Genomic DNA, 20,904 nt, shown 5'->3' with positions numbered 1-20,904 from the left:
TGTGTGTAGTGGCCACTAATCCCTGCCCTCCTGCCCTCATCACTTCCCCAGCTGCCCAGTATACTCACTGTGCCAGGACAGGCCACATCCCATCCAGCCTGCACTCATGCTGGCCACTCTGCCTTTTCCCCTGTCATGCAAACTCCTACTCATCCTTCAGGGCCCAGTTTAGAAGATTCCTCCTCCTGGCAGTCTCCCCTGATTCTACCCTTACAGGCAGTCATTTTTCCCTGAATGAGCCCCTGCAGCAACTCTTGGCTTTACATTTCTGGTCCCAGCCAGTTGGTGAGCCCCTTATACAAGACAGAGCGCATATGCTTCTCTGACCTCCAGTGACTAAGCCCAGGACTGTGAGGATCAGGGTAAGTGCTGGGGAAACATTTCCTAATGCTTCATCTATCCCCTCCCCTCTTCTCTAAGTCTGTGTCTCCAAAAGACAGAAGAATTATAGCTCAAATTGTGGACTAAATGATTGTGTAAAACCATCCCTAAAAGGATTCAGGGATGTTTGGGGAACACACAAGTCTCTGTGCCAGACAACACTTTCAGAAAGTGTAAGAGAGCCTATAGGATCTGGAGTTAGATAGATGTCGGTTCAAATTGCAGCCGGGGCCACTTACCAGCAAGTCCCATCCTCTCCCTGAGCCTCACAAATGGGTGGTTGTGCAGATTAAATATGTGAATGTAGGCAGGGCCTACACAGAGCAGCTGCTCACAAGACACCTCCTTCAGATGCCACCAGGCTTCCCAGCCCAACAGGTCAGTCTTCCCTCCCCAACCCCAAACCTCTCCTTCTCTGGGCACTTGATTTTTCAGATGTACCCTTAGCCTCCAGAGGAGCACTTCTGAACATACTGATTCCCAGGGGAAGAAGGGGAAGTTGAAGAATGCTGGGTTCTGGGGGGATGCAGTCAGAGGAAGGGGGAGGTCTGTAGCCTGTGGCCAGGAGAGTGGCTCTACCTTCTGCCTGCCCTAAGGGTTACCATTTTACACCCAACCACCCATCTTCTCCCTGCAAAAAGAGGATATTATCCTATTTTACAGATGAAAACAGAGGCTGAGAAAGAAGCAGTGGCTTATAAAAGGTCCTGCTCTGGCAAGTGATGGGGTGGCTCAGAGTTTATACCCAGTAGTCATTCAATAAATACTAAAAGGAGGTCAGGTAATATAAAGGCAGGGATGAGACTCTGGGGTAAGGGTTTAGTAAAGTGGATGGTCTTCCAATTTTTTTCTTTTTTTGGCCATGTGGAGCAGCATGAAGGATCTTAGTTCCCCAACCAGGGATCAAACCTGGGTCCCCTGCAGCGGAAGTGTGGAGTCTTAACCACTGGACTGCCCAGTCTTCCAAATTTTTTGATCAAGTACCCCTTTAAAGAATTTCAAGAGGGGCTTCCCTGGTGGCACAGTGGTTGAGAATCTGCCTGCCAATGCAGGGGACACGGGTTCGAGCCCTGGTCGGGGAAGATCCCACATGCCGCGGAGCCACTAAGCCCGTGCGCCACAACAACTGAGCCCATGTGCCACAACCACTGAAGCCCACATGCTTAGAGCCCGTGCTCCACAAGAGAAGACACCGCAACGAGAAGCCCACAGACCGCAACGAAGAGTAGCCCCCGCTCGCTGCAACTAGAGAAAGCCTGCACGCAGCAACAGAGACCCAATGCAGCCAAAAATAAATAAGTAAATAAATTTATAAGAAAATAATTTTAAGAGAATATGTATATACCCACTCATCTTTGAAAGTCGATATCTAATTTTAAGTCATATATTGCAAATAATATAATTTTTGGTGTACTATATGTGTGCTTTAAATATATCTTAATCAAAACCTTGGGGCTGTAGGTTCAACTCTATCAATTTATAGAAAACGTCTCTCATGTGTCTGAAATGCCAAAACCAGGCCCCATCATCAAATCCCTCAGCCAACTGACTGACTTTTTTTTTAATATAAGAATATGGAATGCTTTATGAATTTGCATATCATCCTTGCACAAAGGCCGTGCTAATCTTCTCTGTGGTGTTCCAATTTTGGTATATGTGTTGCTGAAGCAGCACTCAGACTGACTTTCAATCGGAAAAGATTTGACTCCACTTCTCAATTAAAACCAGCATGTTTATATGTCTCCCCATGACAACCATCCCCCTGCTGGGTCCTAATTCTAGGACTGACAGACAAGGCCAAAGCCTTGCCCTGAGTTTACTGGGTGAAGTAAGTCCTTGGGAAGCTCTGAGGGCTCTCCAGCACCTTCCTCTCCAGAGGTGCCCATTCAGGGAGATTCATCTGGGTGAGATGTGGCTTTTCTCTCGTGAGTGGGAAGCCATCTGAAAGAACTAGAGAGAGGTGTTTTCTCAGGCAGATCAAGGAGTTCAGATGGAAGTTAAAGGTCTGGGAATTTGTACCCTTAACTCCAACTGTGCTCGGAACAATCTGGAAAGTCTTCACATCCCCCAGGTGAAGACCTTAGGCAGAAACCATCACTGGAAAACATGTTTCTGTGTAGAACAGGAGGCAGCAACTGTTGGAGAGGGGCTAGGAGGGAGGGCTTTTTTTAAAGGCAGAAGGGACTTGGTCTTGTATAAACCATTCCACCTCAGGGCCTGTGTTCCTATGTCTGGAAGATTCCGCTCCCAGCTCTGCCAGGGCTCTTTCCATCTATCAGTTCAAGAGTCCCTCTTCAGACAGGCTCACCTGGCTTCTTCCTCACCTTGAGGACCCCTAATTGACCCAAGGTCACTCTATTACATCTTCCTGTTGAGGTAACTTATAGCAATTACCATTCTCTGAAATGATCTGATTTTTCCCTACTTATTTCTTTATTTTCTTTTTATTGAGATATAATTCATATACCATGAACTTCACCCTTCTAAAGTGTACAATCTGGGAATTCCCTGGCGATTCAGTGGTTAGGACTCTGAGCTTCCACTGCAGGGGGCTGGGGTTCAATCCCTGGTCGGGGAACTAAGATCCCACAAGCCATGTGGTGCAGCCAAAAAATAAAATTTTAAAAATAAAACTAAATGTACAATCCAGTGGTTTCTTTCTTTTTTTTTTAATTAACTAAAAAAAAAATTTTTTTGGCCACACCTTGCATTTGTGGGATCTTAGTTCCCAGACCAGGGAGTAAATCCCAGCCCCTTAGCAGTGAGAGGGCAGAGTCCTAACCATTGGACCGCCAGGGAATTCCCCAGGGGTTTCTAATATACTCACAAAGTTGTGCAGCCATCACCACTATCTAATTCCAGAGCATTTTCATCATTTAAAGAGGACCCTTGTACCCATTAGCAGTCAGTGTGCATTTCCCTAACAACTAGTGATGTTGAGCACATTTTCTTGTGTTTATTGGCCATTTGTATATCTTCTTTTAAGACATGTCTATCCAGGGACTTCCTTGGTGGCGCAGTGGTTAAGAACTTGCCTGCCAATGCAGCGGACACAGGATCGAGCCCCGGTCCAGGAATATCCCACATGCCGCTGAGCAACTAAGCCGGTGGGCCACAACTACTGAGCCCATGCATCACAACTACTGAAGCCCGCGCACCTAGAGCCAGAGCTCCACAACGAGAGAAGCTGCCACAATGAGAAGCATGTGCACCGCAATGAAGAGTAGCCCCTGCTTGCTGCAACTAGAGAAAGCCCGCGTGCAGCAGCAAAGGCGCAACCGCAGCCAAAAAATATAAATTATTTTTAAAAAAGACATGTCTATCCAGATTCTTTGCACATTTTTTGATCTTTTATTATTATTTTTTAAAGAGAACCCATTTAAAAAAAATTTTTGGTTGTGTTGGGTCTTGGTTGCGGCACGAGGGATCTTTTTTGCGGCTTGTGGGATCCTCCACTGCAGAGCGCAGGCTCCTCATTGCAGTGCGCAGGCTTCTCTCTAGTTGTGGCCTGTGTGCTCAGTAGTTGCGGCACGTGGGATCTTAGTTCCCTGATTAGGGATCAAACCCGCATCCCTCGCACTGGAAGGCGGATTCTTAACCACTGGATCACCAGGGAAGTCCCCTCTTTGCACATTTTTTAAATTGGGTAATGTCTTTTTTGGTTGTTGAGTTATAAGGACGCTTTACGTATTCTGGATACAAGTCCTTTTTGGATATAAGATTTACAAATATTTTTTCCCATTCTGTAGGTTGTGTTTTCACTTTCTTTTCTTTTCTTTTTTTTTGCGGTACGCGGGCCTCTCACCGTTGTGGCCTCTCCTGTTGCGGAGCACAGGCTCCGGACATGCAGGCTCAGCGGCCATGGCTCACGGGCCCAGCCGCTCCGCGGCACGTGGGATCCTCCAGGACCGGGGCACGAACCCTTGTCCCCTGCATCGGCAGGCGGACCCCCAACCACTGCGCCACCAGGGAAGCCCCGTTTTCACTTTCTTGATAGTATCCTTTGAAATACAAAGGCTTTTAATTTTGATGAAGTCCAATTTATCTATTTTTTTTCTTTTGTTGCTGTGCTTTTGGTAATATCTTAGAAAGCATTGCTTAACCCAGGTCGTGAAAATTTATCCCTATGCTTTCTCCTTAAACTTTTATAGTTTTAGCCCTTATATTTAGGACTTTGGTCTATTTTGAGTTACTTTACTATAGTGTGAGGTAGGGATCAAACTTCATTCTTTTGCATGTGGATATCCAGTTGTTCCAGCACCATTTTTTTAAGAGACCATCTTTTCCTCTTGAATAATGGTCTTGGCACCCTTGTCGAAAAATCAATTGACCATAGAAGCATGGGTTTCTTTTTTATTTCTCAATCTATTCCATTGATCAATAGATCTATCTTTATGCCAGTACTACAAAGTCTTTTCTTTTTTTTTATGGAGAGGCATTTTATTTTAAATATAGCAGTGTGTACATGTCAATCCCAAACCCCCAATATATCCCTCCCCCCAACTTACAAAGTCTTAATTGCCTGATTTTTTTTTTTTTTTTTTTTTTTTGGTCCACACCTCCATCTTTCTCACTGTCTAGAATGGAAGTACCAAGAAGTTAGGACTTGTTCACTGCTCTGTTCCCAATGCCCAGAACAAGGCCTGGTGCAGAGTAGATGCTTGATAAATATTTGTGGATTGAATGAATAAATCCTCTAATAAGTACAATGCTTTTGGCAAGAAGCCAGTTGAGAGGGGAAAGTTGAGGGTACAATAATGAGAAGTCACTGAGGTCAAGGAGGTGCAGGGTGTATGAATGGGGTCATAGGTGGATGGATGGACCACAGAGCAGAGGACATGTAGGGAAAGGCAAGGGGCCTCGGCTATGTTTTAAGTGGGAAGGGAAGGAAATTGAGAGAGGTCCCACCCAGTACCTCTGTTTTCTCCAGAGATAGGAAGTGAAGGGGAAGGGAGGGGCTGCAGGCTCAAGGAAGCTGAGGACAGCTGAGTGACCTTGGGGCTGGAGCCCATCTTGGGCCTAACCAGTGGGCACCCTCCACTCATGATTGGATCCCCTCCAGGGTTCTAGGGTGAAAAGGTTATCAGATGAAAGGTCAAGGGGGGAAGTGCTAGAGAGGGTGCATGTGAAGTTGGCCTTGGGCCCCAGGCTGGCAGAGGCAGGAGGGAAGCCATAGCACAGGGCCCCTGACCACAGGCAACATTTCCTGAGGAGAATGCCAGGGAGTTTCCAGAGGAGTCAGTGATAAGACAGAACCAATGAGATGAACAACTAAGGCATGACAGTCAACAAAAGCGCTTCCCTGCTCCCACAAATCCTGGGCCCCTTGCCTGGAGAGTCAGTTGATGTGTCTAGAGTTCATAATAAGCCCCAGGGATACTTGCAGAGGCCTTAAATAATAGGACATCTCAGGGTTTGTATAGTAGCCAATGGGAGGATGCAGGTGATTTCAGAAGGCCTATCTAATTAGTCATATTAATGAGCCTAAGGCAATTAAGAGACCAGAGAGGAGGAGTTGAGGGGGCCTCAAGGTGGTGGCATCTCTAGTCCTGCCCAGGGAGGGGACCCTGGAGGACAGCCAGGTGACTTAGGGATATGATAGGCCCTGGATCTCCAGGCTGGGCAGGGACTGAAGCTAACAGTAAGAGAGAGGCCCTTGCTGCCTTCTGCATCTCAGGTCTGTGGCAACAAGGGGTCTGAAATGCCCTCGGAACACCTAGTCACACGCTTCCACAGTGCTGACACCAGCTCCTCACTGTGGCCTAGAACACTGTGCAAGATGTGAACCTGCCTGCAAGTCCAGGCTCATTGTCTACCCTGTTCCCCTGCCTCTACGCCCTTCAGCCATACTGGCCTCCTTTGGTTCCTGGATGCAGAAAACTTTGCCCTGTTAGCCCTAGTCCTCTCCATAGTTCTGTGTAGTGGGTCTTCAGTGTGCTAGCTGCCTGTGCTGGTGCCTGAGAGGTAGCACACAGTGAAGTTATGGGTACAGCCTCTGGCCCAGAAGCCTCGCTTGAACCGCTGCTCTACCGCTTAATAGCTGTGTGAACTTAAGTAATAGAACCTCTCTGTGCCTGTGTGTCCTCTGTCCAGTGATGTTGTTGAAATGTTAATATGAGCTTCAAATAGTGTCCAGCACATGGCGAGTCCTGCAGTTGTTACAGTCATGATTATTGTTCTCACGAGGCTCAGAGAGGTCAAGATCTGCCTGAGCTCACAGAGCTGGTACTTGGCAGTTTTCTAAGATGTTTTTTTCCAGTACATCACTGTTGCATTATGAATATCCCCAGCTAACTGCTGAGATTTTCCGTGCTATATATTCCATGATTTTGTATACTTTGTCCCGCTACTGTTTCTGTAGGTTAAATTTACCCTTGTCAGACCAAGTGAAGGGATAATGGAGTTGGAAGACTAAAAAGGCATACAGGCACATTCCCATGGACAAGCAGTTTACATTCCAATAAGACAAGAGGAATAAAAAATAACCTTAACACAAGGTCATGTGTAATGAGGATTGTGAATTCCTGAAAGGTAGGAATATCAACAATCATAAAAAATATAACCAATGTTTTTGGGAGCTCACGGTGTACAGGCACTGGGCTTTACAATCCTCACAAAAACACCTCAGTAGGCATTAAGAATCCCATTTTACAGATGAGCGTCAGCAATGTTAAACACCTGTCGTAGGTCACACGATGACTGGAACTTGGGTCTGTCTTCTGCCAAATCACCACTTTGGACCAGTCAAGGCAGTGGTACAGGGATGATGACCATACCGCGGCTTAGCCGCAGTAGCTGGCAGGAGAGAAGGAGATTTAGCAAAAAGGACTTGGGGTCGTAGCAGCCGGATAGGCAGGAACCGGGCGGAGTTGGGGGAGGCCGGGCCTCAACTTCTGAGTTCCGCAGGGGCTGAGAATGGATGTACCCACGCCACCCGCACAGCCCCGGGGTCCCACAACAGCTCATCTTCCGCTCTGACCCGCACGTGGGGCCTCATTCCTGGGAGAGCGCCTCTGATTGGCCGGCTCGGTCAGGTGTCTCCCGCGGGCCAGTCACCAGAGGCCAGGAGGTGGGCTGGGCGACCTGCTCTGCCTGCGTGGAGCCTCAGAAAAGGTTGTATTATGCGTGGGGCCGCGCTGGGAAAAGGCTTTCAATGTCTGGCATAACCTAGTTCCAGCCGGCGGTTGCCTTTTACGCCTATTTATCAGAATTTGCCCCTAGCCCTGCCCCATCGCTCAGAGATAGAAAAGAGGACTGGACCAGCCTTCCTCTTGGGCTTTGGGTCCCGCCCTAATGCTTCCTCCCGCTTTTGTGCATCTTTCTCCTTTTGCTCCCCTGGAGCTCCAAGCTTTCCTGTCTTTTTGCTCCTTCCTGGCAGCCCACAAACCGTGTAGTCTCTTCCCCTGTTAAGAGAAAGATTTCAACGCCTCTACAGCCAGACTCTGCCTTTTTTTTGCCTCCACTGACCCTGGCCTCCCTTTCTCATCTCCCTCCTCATCCCACTTAAGTCTGGCTTCAGATCACCAGCAGTCCCACTCTGGCCAAAACCGGTGGCATTTCATAATCCTTGTTGCTCCACTTTGCAGCATTTGACTCTGTTGACCCTTTTGGAACCGACAAGATTTCCTGGAGCTCCCACTCTTGTCTGGTCCCTTCCTACCTCTTTCCTAAGCCCTTCTCTGTGCCGCCCCAACATGGGCATGCCTCCCCTTTTTCCTGTCTTTGCTGATTGTTTACCCAGACTCCCTGAGGGATCCCATCTGGTCACTGGCATCTCCTAAATGCCAGTAATTTCTGAGCCTCAGTCTCTAGCTTGGATTTGTCCTTCAGCTCCAAACTTGCTACCTGAATGTCTCACTGGTACCTAAGGCTGAAGGCAGGTGTTTCATTCAATAAATATTTGTTAAGCTGAGGGCTCATTTACAGTATAAATATTTAAAAACATATCTTTACATATAAAATAAATATGTAAGTATTTACTGCTGTGCGCCAAAAGCTTGGGAGCACTGTGTCACCTGTGACCAGCACACAGTGGGTTCTTCATTACTGGGTGCTGAATTCATGTAGGAATGAATGTTGGCATAGTGCCTGGCACAGAGGAGGTGCTCAGTGTTAGTTACCTCATCCCTCAGCCTAGCTCCTCTCTATGCCAGGGATGGGAACTGTCCCATCACCTCACCTTCAATGCAAAAGCTACATAAGTGAGGTAAACAAGGTAAACAAGAAAGAGCTGAAGTGAAAGTCCTCCTTGTCCTGTCTAATATTCTACTCCCAGGGCAGCCTACTCCACAAAGGCAGCACTGCTCAGTGATGGGGCAAGAGAGAGAACCAGGAGCTGCCATCCTAGGACAGGCAACTGCTGCAGGCAGACTGGGAGACATACAGACCAGAGTTCAAATCCTGGTCGGGTGATCATAAGGGTCCTACTGGACTTCTGTGAGCCTGCATTTCTACCTGTAAGTTGGAGATATGAATAGACTCTACCTCACAGAGATTTGTAGGGATTTTCCCAGAGCTCTTAGAGGCACCTAGGAGGCATTGGTACTTAGCTATTGTTTTGGCCCAGAGACAGCAGGTAAAGATGATTTTCCCAGTGGTGCACTATCGCCACCGTGTGACAAGATGGGAAATTACATAAGGGAGATTCTTTGGCCTGAAAAGGGCTACCTAGACTTGGGCTTTCTGAAACCTGAGAATTTGCTCCCTGCTGCCAGTGCTCTGCTGTCTAGGCTCCGTCAGGCCTCCAGTGTCAGTGCTATCACCCGTGGAGGAGAAATCATCCCACCCAGGTTTAGGACACCGGCTGTGCCTTTTCTAACTGTAGAACTTTTGGTGGTTCTGCACTGTGTCATTCAAGCCTTTTCAGAGCTGGTACCCTTGACACCTGCTCTGTGCTTGGAAATCAGGGCCATCTAGCTCCAGACCTGACTCGAGATGATCCCTCTGTTTTCTCCTCCCTTCCCATCTCTCCTGAGCTCCCTTTGTCCTCCCCCTGATTCGGGACCCTGAAGTACATTTCCCCAGTAAGCATGTTAAGTTCCTGGGACTGTATTCACGTGAACAGCAACCATGTATTGATCACCTACTGTGTGTCTGGTGCTGGACCCCTTATGGGCATTTTTTCCATATACTCTTAACAAATCCTGCTGGGCAGTTTGCTATGATTGCCCCTATTTTATAGAAGAGGACACCAAAGCAGAGAAAGGTAAAGTGATCCACCCAAAGTCGCACAGCCATCAGGTGACAAAGCCCTGCCTATAATTGCTAGGACACCTAGTATGGTGGAGAAGGCAGACAGACCTCACTTCAAATCCCACCTCTGTTGCTCACTACTGACTTCCCAACTTTGAGCTCAAGCATCCTGTCTTCCTCTAAATGAGATGGCAGCCCCCACAAGGCACAGGTGCAGGCTCCAGGGGACAGGCAGTGTTTGGGGACATAACACCAGGGATGAGAAGTGGGGAGGGTATCACAGCTGGCAGTCAGAGCTGGTATGGAACACAACTGGGGTAAGTCGGGGTCCCATTAGGGAGGCTGGAATCAATGACTGGGAGCCCCAGCTCAGGACCCGGCCAGCAAAAAGTAGGGGCTCAGGGGACCAAGCTCCCATCAGCTATCACCTATGTACCCCTACCTGTTCTCCTAACACCCACTCTAGGCTTTCCAGTGCCTTTCTCACTGGGCAACCTCGTGTTGACCTTTCCAAACACACATCTGATCATGTCCTTTGCTGCTGAAGATCTTGCCCTCCCACTGCTCGCTGGGGACTCAGCCCCTCACCACTGCCCGTGAGCCACGTGTGGTCAGTTGCTATAGCCCTACCAGCTCTGTCACCTTCTCTGGTCTCTGGCCCTTCCCATCTCCTTGAAGCCACCTTAGACCTTTGCAAATGCTGTTCCCATAGACTGAAACACTCTTCCCTCCTCTCTTTGCGTAGTTAATGTGGAGGTGCTGGAAGTTCTAGTGGGTGGGGAGAGGAATGGAGAGTTTGAGACCTGAAAGAGGAGTAGAGTTTGGAAAACCGGTAGGGAAGAGAGAACAACCTGTGTAAAGGGATGGAGCTGCATGTGTTGGGGGAGGGGAACAGGTAGGGATTGAAGCTAATAGGAACAAGGCATGCCTAAGGCCAGGGTCAAATCCTTACCCCAGTTCCGAGGGCAGTGGGAGGGTTTTGAGCAGGGACGGTTACAGCGGCTCCCCTGGGTAGGGTAGAGAGGGCATATCAGCACCGCTCTGAAAAATGGAGCACCCAGAACTGAACAGTCCTCCAGGAATGACGTGATCACCAGCAAGGAAAGTCATCTCTTCACAGGATCCCCACCTGAAACCTCTATGGGTACAGCCCAAGGCCCCAGCCACACCCAACACGAGGCTGAAGTGGGATGCTACACTTCTTGTGGCCTCCAGGAGGTGGCACCATCACCACAGCGTGTCCCCTCCACCCTGTTCCCTGCTCTGGAGACCCCTCCCAGGGTGCAGAGACCAAAGAGGAAAGAAGAGGTGAGTGAGGAAAGGAGAGGAGGAGGCCAAGGGCCCAAGGGGTGGTTGGGATGCAAGTCACAGGACGGGAGAGTTGGGGTGGTACTGGCTCCCGTTTGATTTTTTTCAGGGTCAAGCAGGTTACATTAGTCTGACTTAGATTTTCACCATTGTGTGCCTCAACCTCCTCCATGCAGCCCATTGTCAGGCCCCTGAAACACTCACAGGGACCCAGCCTATTCACCCAGCTCCTGGCCATTGCCCAAGAACCTCCAAGTTCTTGACCACCTTCCTCTCCCCCCCCTGCCACCTTTAGCAAGCCCTCTTATTCTAAAGACATCCTTCAATTTCCACTTCTTTCCATCGCCTGGCCACCATGGGGGCCTGCAATGTGGCTGTGCAGGATGGTGCTGGTCCCAGGCCAGAGGATGGGAGGGGAAATGGACAGTCCCTCTGTGGATGCTCTGGGACTCATTACTTCCGTCACCCTGGGAGACCACGTGTGTCCTTTGGGGGTGCTGTCCCAGTTTCCAGCTCTAACCAGGAACTAAAAAAGTCCACTCGCCCATCTCCCCACATCTGCGCTAGCAGCCCCTCACTCTCTGGTCTCTACACTCCTCTGGGAGTGAAATCCGAAGCCTGCAAGGCACTCTGTGGTGTGGCCTCATCCGGCAGCATGTCCTCCCTCACTCTGTCTGTGCTCTGTCCCCTGGCTGAACTGGAGTGGCTCAGATTCTCCCCACTCCTGCCTGCCTCCAAACCTCTGTGCAGACAGTTCCCTCTGCCTGGAGTGCTTTTCCGTACAGTCATCACAAGGCCAAATGCTCCCCTCCTTCAACTCATATAACACTTCCTCATGGAGCCCTTCCCTGGGTCGGACCAGGATCAGTCCCCATGGTGGACATTCACAGCTGCAGCCAATCGATCTTCAGAGTCTGTGTTAATTACAGTCAACGCTTTCCTGGGTGTTTTTTTTGTTTTTTTCGGTATGCGGGCCTCTCACTGTTGTGGCCTCTTCCGTTGCGGAGCACAGGCTCTGGACACACAGGCTCAGCGGCCATGGCTCAAGGGCCCAGCCGCTCCGCGGCATGTGGGATCTTCCTGGACCGAGGCACGAACCCGTGTCCCCTGCATCGGCAGGTGGACTTTCAACCACTGTGCCACCAGGGAAGCCCATGGGTGTTTATTTAACGTCTGTCCCCACCTCTAGATTTCCAGCTCCTCAGGGCAGGGGCTTGTCTTCATCACAGGGTATAACCACTGACTAGAATGGCACCTGGTATATAGTAGGTGCTCAATAAACGTTTGTTGATTTACTGTGCCTTCCAGCCCTCTTCTGTGGTTTCTTCTTCAGCTTGGTCACCCACGTCACCTCCTCTGGAAAGCATCACTGACCCCCGCCCTGGGTGTACATTGCTCCTGGGCTTCATTTCCGGGCTTCATTCCTTTGTTTGCTTTTCAATTCCCTTTGGGCCTCATTCCCCACTCTTATCTCCCTGCGCCCCAGGCAGCCTTGCTAATGGTTTTGTGTGTGTTCTTTAACATGTGTGTTCTCTGTGTCATCATTTCTTTTGTGCAAATGGCCTTATGCTTTTGAGCTCACTACATTTCTTACCCTTTCCACTCAGCACTAGGCTTCTGAGGTCCCTTCACATGGCTGCGCATCCACTGGGTCTTCTGCACATGTAATCCATCCATCTCCCAGTGATGGACTCCAGATTGCCTCCAACCCCTCCTCCAAACTTCCCCATGTGGTCCTGTGTGAGGATTTGGGGAAGGGGGTGGTATATATTCAGGGAAAAATTGCTAGATCATAGAACATTCGTTTATACAATTAGCTGAAAGCTCCCAGGTGGCTCTGGGATAGCTGCACCCACAGTCCAGGTGGGCCCCCCATATCCCTGTCAACACCTGGCATTCTCTAGCTTGCTAACTTTTACCAGTCTGATAAGTGCAAAATGAGAGCATCTCTTGCATAATTCTTGAGTTTCAGGGTCTCTTCATAAGCTTGCTAACCTCTGATTTCCTTGTCATTCAATCACCTCATCATACCCTCACCATAAAAATTTTTTTTTTTTTTTAATTTTTGGCCACACCATGTGGCTGCTGGGATCTTAGTTCTCTGACCAGGGATCGAACCCGGTCAGTGGAAGCACAGAGTCTTAACCTCTGGACCACCTGGGAAGTCCCTGTAGTATTTTGAGGTGTCTTTTCCTTGTGGATTTGCAGGCCCTCCTTAGGTGCCCCATGCTGTCCTGACACAGTGTGGGAGAATGCTGGCTTATAGGCAGACACCCTGAGCCTAGGTGCTGTAAGGGCAGTGATGGTTCTGAGCCCTCTTGGGGTTCCCAGCCCCACATCAGAGGGTGAGAGGAGGGTCGACCATCCCTCGGTGGACACTGTAGGGCTCATCACTGTGGTCCAAGACTATGTGTGTACTTTGGGGGGCACTGTCTTAGCTCCTAAAGGGGCTGGGAAGCCTCTTTGAGATCAGCTCACCAGCCTGGAATTTAAATTTTGAATCTGAGAAATTCATTCAACAGGTATTCATTCTGTGAACATTTAGGGAGCACTTACCATGCGCCAGGCCCCGTTGTCGACATTCAGGTACAACTGTGAATGGGACAGTCCCTCGGCTTCTCAGAGCCCGTCTTCTAGTGAGGTGGCAGCCAGTAAAGAGTGAGCAAATAAGATAATTACAGAAGAAAACAAACAAGGGGCTGAAATATGGAATAACGGGGGGGCGGGTACTTTGGCCAGAGCGGTCAGGAGAGTCCACTCTTAGGAGATGACTTTCATTCTTTTTTTCTTTAATAATTTATATCACTTTTAAAAGTATTTATTTTTATTTTATTTATTTTTGGCTGCATTGGGTCTTTGTTGCTGCACGTGGGCTTTCTCTGGTTGAGGCGAGCCGGGCTACTCTTCGTTGCAGTGTACGGGCTTCTCACTGCGGTGGCTTCTCTTGTTGCGAAGCACGAGCTCTAGGCACGTAAGCTTCAGTAGCTGCGGCACGCGGGCTCAGTAGTTGTGGCTCTCAGGCTCTAGAGCGCAGGCTCCGTAGTTGTGGTGCACGGGCTTAGTTGCTCTGCAGCATGTGGGATCTTCCCGGACTAGGGCTCGAACCCGTGTCCCCTGCATTGGCAGGCGGATTCTCAACCACTGCGCCACCAGGGAAGCCCTATATCACTTTTTTTGTGTTTGACTTTTAAAAAAAAAAATTGTTTATTTATTTATTTATTTTTGGCTGTGTCGGGTCTTAGTTGCGGCACGCAGGATCTTCGATGAGGCATGTGGAATATTTCGTTGCGGTGTGCAAGCTCTTCGTTGAGGCATGCAGGCTACTCTCTAGTTGTGGCATGCAGGTTTTCTCTTCTCTAGCTGTAGCACACAGGCTCCAGGGCATGTGGGCTCTGTAGCTGTGGCACACAGGCTCTCCAGTTGAGGCTCAAGAGCTCAGTAGTTGTGGTGCGCAGGCTTAGTTGCCCCACGGCATGTGAGATCTTAGTTTCCTGACCAGGGATCGAACCCACGTCCCCTGCATTGGAAGGCGGATTCTTTACCACTGGACCACCAGGGAAGTCCTGATGACCTTTGTTCTGACAGCTAGCCAGAAACACCAGTGGACTAGCATTCCAAGCAGAGACCCGCAAGTAAAAGGCCCGGAGGTTCTCATGAACTTGGGGTGGTGGAAAAACAGAAAGAAGGCCACTGGAGGTGGAGAATCGATGGGGGAGGGGTATGCGAGGAGTTTGGGGAGTGGGCAGGGGTCAGTTCAGGCTTCGTCCCGTGGGCCTGGGTTCAGCCTGGGCTGGTGTGTGAAGTGGCAGGAGGACAGTGTGGCTGTGTAGGAGGGTGCTGGGCCCTGGAAACTCTGAAACTGGCTCTGGGGCAGCCTGAGGTTTGGGCCAGGCAGCCTTGGAAACTGGTGTGTACTCAGAGGGGATACTTTTCTCCTCTGGTATTTTTACTTTTCTTTTCTTTTAATTAATTTATTTTTTTGGCTACGCCGTGCAACTTGCAGGATCTTAGTTCCCCAACCAGGGATCGGAACTGGGCCCACAGCAGTGAAAGCACAGAATCCTAACCACAGGACTGCCAGGGAATTACCGCTTTTTTTTTTTTTTCAAAAAAATTTCAAATTTCAATTTTTGTAGATAAATAATACACGTATCAGGTACAAAAATCAAAAGAAACAAAGGTCTCCTCCCTCCTTGACCCCAGCCACCTAGTTCCCCTCCCCAGAAGCAGCCATGGTGACCACCTGCCCACCCTTCCCAAGCGATTGCATCCCTACAACTGCAGGTACATGTTTCACAGGGACATGCGTGTGCTGCTTCATCTTGAATTTTTCCCCTCAGTAGTGTAACGCAGAGCAAATTCCCCAACAGAACACTTAGAGCCCCTTTGTGAAGGCTCTAGAGCTGTCCTGTCAATACACAGCTCCTTAAACTTATATTTAAATTAATTACAATAAAATAATCCCTCAGTCACACAAGCCACATTTCAAGTGCTCAATAGCCATGCATGGCCAGTGGCTACCATATTGGACAGCACAGATAGAGAATATTTCCATCACTGCAGACGGTTCTCCTGAACAGTGCTGCTCTAGAGAATTCCATGCTATCCATCATTTATTTCTAGCCTGTCTGCCTTCAGGGGGTGGCTTGGAAGGGGCCACACCATAGAGGCAGAAGCTCAGCTATGTGAGGTGAAGCTTTCCTCAGCACATGCAGTGGGTCCCCCAGCAATTATAATAATCTCAGTCCCCCAGGATCCAAGGGCTACCCCTTTTACAAGGTTGTAGAGCTGTGCTGTCCAATATGGGTCTGGCCATCTCAGCCTTTTGAGCCAACCCTCCTCTCCTGGGACCTGATTTCCTAGGGGTCTCAGCTGTTAAAGGAAAGGGCCTCCCTGACCAGGAGCCTTATCATCGCCCTTACCAGGTCATTCAGTCGTTTGACAAAACTTTGTGGGCCTGCCCTGCACTGGACCTGACTTAAAGGGGGAGCCCATGAGGCCCCTGCCCTGAGTGAGACAGAGAGAGCCATAAATGGGTCATTCCAGTTGTGCATAGAGGCAGAATGCCTAGGCAGTGCTGTGAGATTAGCGTGGGCTTCCTGGAGGAGGTGATAGCTGAGCCAAGCCCTGAAGGGAACAAGGATGGTCTGGAGGTTCAAAAGCTGCGAGAAGCCCACAGCCATATGCCGCAGGGTTAGCGGGTGCGATCATTAGGGCCAGGTCAGGCTGGGCCCCAAGTACCAGCACAAGAACATGAGGTTGGCACTAGGGGGCCTGGAAGGGCCTGGTGCTGTGGCATGTGAGCTGCGACTGGGTAGGAGAGGAAGCAGGGAGAGGCAGGGTGAGTTCAGCTGTTGGCAATTTCACGCCATCTCCTTAGCCACTTCTTGCGGACAGGCCCCAGCCTTGGGGCCCAGGTGCCGATGAAGGTCAGATTTCGGTAGCAAGAGAATAAAAGGAGATTTCCTCTGGAGGGGGGCCCTCTCCCCCCAGAGAGAGCTGCAGCTGCCTCACACACATACTCTGGGATTAGGCTAAATCCAACAGCAGGTGGCAGGGTGGGAGGGGGGCTCCCAGTTAGGGTTCCGGAGTGTGGGAAGGGGCGGGCAGTGGCAGCGCACACCTGAGTGTGTCTGTACCTGAGAGTGGGTCTCCTCCATCCCTCCCTTTGTTCAACTCTTTACTTTGCCTCACTTCTGCCTGGTGCTGCCCTGAGTGGGAGTTGGGAGGGCAAGGACAGTAACCGCTAACCTGGATCAAGGGCTACATGAACATGGGCAGGTGAAGGGGAGCAATGCAAGACGACTTGGAAAATGGGGGCAGTTTTCCCTGGGGAGCAGAGAGAGTAGGTACAAGGGGGTAGTTTTTCACTGAAAACTTTTTGTGCCATTGAAGTTTTTGTTTCAATTATTTAAACCATGAACACGGAATGCCTCTTTAAAAAGTGGTTCTCAGGGCTTCCCTGGTGGCGCAGTGGTTGAGAGTCCGCCTGCCGATGCAGGGGACACGGGTTCGTGCCCTGGTCTGGGAGGATCCCACATGCCGCGGAGCGGCTGGGCCCATGAGCCATGGCCGTTGAGCCTGCGCGTCCGGAGCCTGTGCTCCGCAACGGGAGAGGCCACAACAGTGAGAGGCCCGTGTACGGAAAAAAAAAAAAAAAGTGTTCTCAAAGTGTGGCCCCAGCCCAGCATCTGCATCCCCTGGGAACTTGCTAGAAATGCAGATTTCCAGGCTTTACCTCAAACCTACCAAATACAAAATTCTGGGGTGGGACCCAGCGATCCAACCTCTCCAGGTAATTCTGATACATGCTAAAATTTTAGAACTACTGATTAAAAAACTACCAAAGCGGGCTTCCCTGGTGGTTCAGTGGTTAAGAATCGCCTGTCAATGCAGGGGACACAGGTTCGAGGCCTGGTCCGGGCAGATCCAACATGCCGCGGAGCAACTAAGTCTGTGCACCACAACTACTGAGCCTGCGCTCTAGAGCCCGCGAGCCACAACTACTGAGCCTGCGTGCCACAACTACTGAAGCCCGCGCGCCTAGAGCCCGTGCTCCCAACAAGAGAAGCCACCGCAATGGGAATCCTGAGCACCGCAACGAAGAGCAGCCCCCGCTCGCCACAACTAGAGAAAGCCTGTGCACAGCAACGAAGACCCAACGCGGGCAAAAATAAATAAAGTAAATAAATTTATTTTAAAAACACAAAAACTACCAAAACAGTGGTTGCTTCCTGGGGATCACACTTTGTGGGGAGGAGACTCTTGTGGGCATCCTTCTCTATAGCAATGAGAGCCTCTGAATAGGAGGGCTCAGCATGAAGGGGGCACCCAACTTGGAAGGGGCCCTTGGGAGGCTGACCCCAGAAATGAGGTTTAAGTGAGATCTAAAGGGCACGTGGGGCTTAGCCAGGTGAGGGGGTGAAGAGGAGTGTCCCCCAGAAGGAACAGCCCATGTGAGGCCCCTGAGGTGGCAGGGATGGAGGCCATAGGGCTGGAGCGCAAAGTGCTGGACCAAGCAACTCTGTGCTCGGGTGTCATGAATGACCATCCACCAGTGTGCATGGATATTCCATTAACAGGTATCCTCTTCTCCATGGAAATCCAGAGCTTCTCCTGGTCCTCAGAATGGCTGGGCCACCAGGGCTCTGGGAATGATCCTCGCAGTGGGATAGGCACCTGGTCCCAAGCACCAACTCTCCCATTTGCCCCCATGTAACCTTGGGCCAGTCACTTCCTCCTGAGCCTCAGTGTCCTCATCTGGGCAATGGGGACAAGAATGCCTTCCTGGGAAGTGCTACCACGAAAAGGGCATGAGATCATGGCAACCCAGGCCTGGGGGCCATTCCCTCCTAATCCCCATGCAACAGCCATTTTTGACTGAACATTTACAACCACTCCTCAAGGCATGTTGTCATTCCTGTGTTTCAGGCTCAGAGAGGGTAACTTCAGTCACAGCAACACACACACACTGTGGCCAGCTTGCCCCTCCCTCCCAGGCGCTGATTCCCTCCCAGCAGCCTCTTGCCCCTTGGCTCTGGCTTCTGACATCTGAGTGGCTGTCTATCTGTTGCTCCCACCAGAGCCTTGAGTGACACAAGCAGCCAGCAAGTGGTAGAGTCCGGAGGTGACCCAGTGCTTTTCGGAAAGGCTCCTGAGGCAGGTGTCACTAGCTAGGAAGCTGCTCAGAACCCAGGCAGACCAAGGGGGTCAGGCTCCACATGCTGCCATGATGCCCAGAGCAGGCCTGGGGGAGGGGAGATGGAGCAGCAAAGCTTGCACGGGGGAATTAGTAGCATCTGTCTCATTCTGACATGGGCTGTGAGGAATGTGGAAAGGCCCCAGTAAGCACGTGCCTGCCAGGGATGCTAGCAGGGAGGGGGCACAGGGTGGGCAGCTGAGCCCCTCTTGGACCCCAGGATCTACCAGGCGGCAGCTGCTCCTGTCACTCTGATGAATCTCCCATGTATACAGGACCTGCCGGGAACCTGGGGTGGGGAGATCAACTCATCTCCTTCCTTAGACCCTAACCCTTGTGACCCTGTGCCCATCACATCCTGTTTCTCTACCATTAAACTGGGGATACAAATCTTTATCTGGCGAGGCTGTGGTGAGGGAGAGTGGTGGGTGGCTGAGCCTGGCACAGCAGTGGGCTCACACTGGGAAAGTGGAAAGTGGGGGTTCTCATTTGTCACCCTCTTGTCCTTACACACTGCTGTAGCCTCCCAACCCTTTTCCTCCCCAGGCAGGCTGTGAGGGATCTGCCTCTCCTGTGATGGGCTAGGCTGGTGAAGAACACAGTCACTGGCCAGTGACCCCAGTGGGGACCGGGGCTCAGTCAGAAAGTTTGGGGGACTCCAGGGAGCCAGAGGGGGTTCTTGAGTGCAGGGGGAGCATAAGCCAAGAGCTGCTTTTGGAAGCTGCCTGTAGAGCCACCTGCAAGGGAATGGGAGGGAAGGGGATGGAGGAGACCTTGGGTGGGGAGGCGGACACTCAGGGCCGCCGCAAAGGCCAAGCACCTGTTTGGTTTTTCTAAATTAATTAATTAATTAATTAAATTATTTTTGGCTGTGTTGGGTCTCCGTTGCAGTGCACGGGCTTCTCATTGCGGTGGCTTCTCTTGTTGCAGAGCATGGGCTCTAGGCACACGGGCTTCAGTAGTTGTGGCGCACGGGCTTAGCTGCTCCGCGGCATGTGGGATCTTCCCAGGCCAGGGCTCAGACCCGTGTCCTCTGCATTGGCAGGCGGATTCTTAACCACTGCATCACCAGGGAAGCCCCAAGCACCTGTTCTTAGCAAAACACTTGGCATGACCCATGTGAACTCTTCAGGTCGTCCTTCCCTAAACATGTGCTCATCCAAGACCTATTTCATCCTAAACCCTAAGCCCTGGGAGGTAGGCAAGGCAGGAGCACCCTGTTCATATAGGCAAAGAAAGTGACAATCAAAGAAGTGAGAGCACTGGCCTTGGGACACTGGAAGTGGCAGGCTTTGAACTTCCTGGCTCCAAGTCCAGTGTTCTCTCCATCCATTAGGGAACAGGGCTCTTAAAGGAAAGGAAGTGGTCAGGGATGACTCCCTGGGTTTAGGCCTGGTGCTTCCTCTGAGATGGGGCATCCTGGAGGAGGTACAGTTTTGGGGGGAAAATGAGTAGTTCAATTTGGTACACAGTGAAGCAAAGAGGGCACAATGGGTGTGTCAGGAGACCTGGAGTAGGAAGAGAAGCATGGCCATGAGCTGCTGCTCAGTCTTCCAGGGTGGCCCCAGTCCCAAATCCTTATATCCAGTCCCTTCTGACCCTGTATGTACTTTCAGCCACCACCCGCTGAGAGGCCATGGGGGCAATCCAGGCAGCTTCCACAAATGATGTGTCCTGGATGGGCACCCCTGTTCCAGCAGGGCAGGGCAGAAGAGAGCACCAGGCACTGGGTCTGGTACCTCTTCCTTGTGATTCAGGGGCTGAAGAGCAGCAGTAACCACTGGGATGGAGCTGGAGAAGGTTCCAGGCTCAGAGCCCTGGGAAGCTGATCCCTCCACCCCCCAGAGGGTGTTTGAGAACAGGGCCATGATGGCCTCCCCAGGCGAGGACCAGGCAGGCAGAGACAGCTGCAGCCCAGCCAGGCGGCAACCAGCTGTTGCCTGGGAGACTGGCCAGGGTGGGGCGGGGCGGGCACAGCCCCCACAAGCCCCCAGCCTAAGCCGCAGAGCGTGGGAGCGGGCAGCAGCCTCGAAGCTGAGTTTCAGGCTTTCACGCTGTGTTAACGGTCAGCTTGGTTAATGCTGAGCAGATGGGGGAGGGGTGCTGCCAGCTCCCTTGGGGACAGTCCCAGGGTACGCACACACACACACACGCATATGCAGAGGGTACAGGAGTCCTGCCAAGTGGATGGTGCCGTGTGGACTCCTCTGTCCGTTAGCACTCGTTCACACTATCACATATACAAGATGGTGCTGGTAAGACAGACAGACTAAGACAGAGGTTCACACAGGCTCCTGGGTCCACCCTGACGCAGCTGGAGGTGG

At 50.9% G+C, this 20,904-nt stretch overlaps 1 non-coding gene across 1 annotated transcript; it reads right to left on the bottom strand.

The window, feature by feature from the left end:
- Positions 1 to 1,949: 1,949 nt before the first annotated feature.
- On the bottom strand, positions 1,950 to 2,055 carry LOC114893466. Its single transcript, XR_003792895.1, has one exon. It is a non-coding gene; the product is annotated as a U6 spliceosomal RNA (small nuclear RNA).
- Between the last annotated feature and the right edge of the window lie 18,849 nt (positions 2,056 to 20,904).

The sequence above is a fragment of the Monodon monoceros genome, unplaced genomic scaffold (assembly GCF_005190385.1).
Source record: "Monodon monoceros isolate NGI ecotype Baffin Bay Population unplaced genomic scaffold, NGI_Narwhal_1 Super_Scaffold_12, whole genome shotgun sequence".
Lineage (NCBI taxonomy): Eukaryota > Metazoa > Chordata > Mammalia > Artiodactyla > Monodontidae > Monodon > Monodon monoceros.
This window is presented reverse-complemented; position numbering and strand designations above follow the sequence as displayed.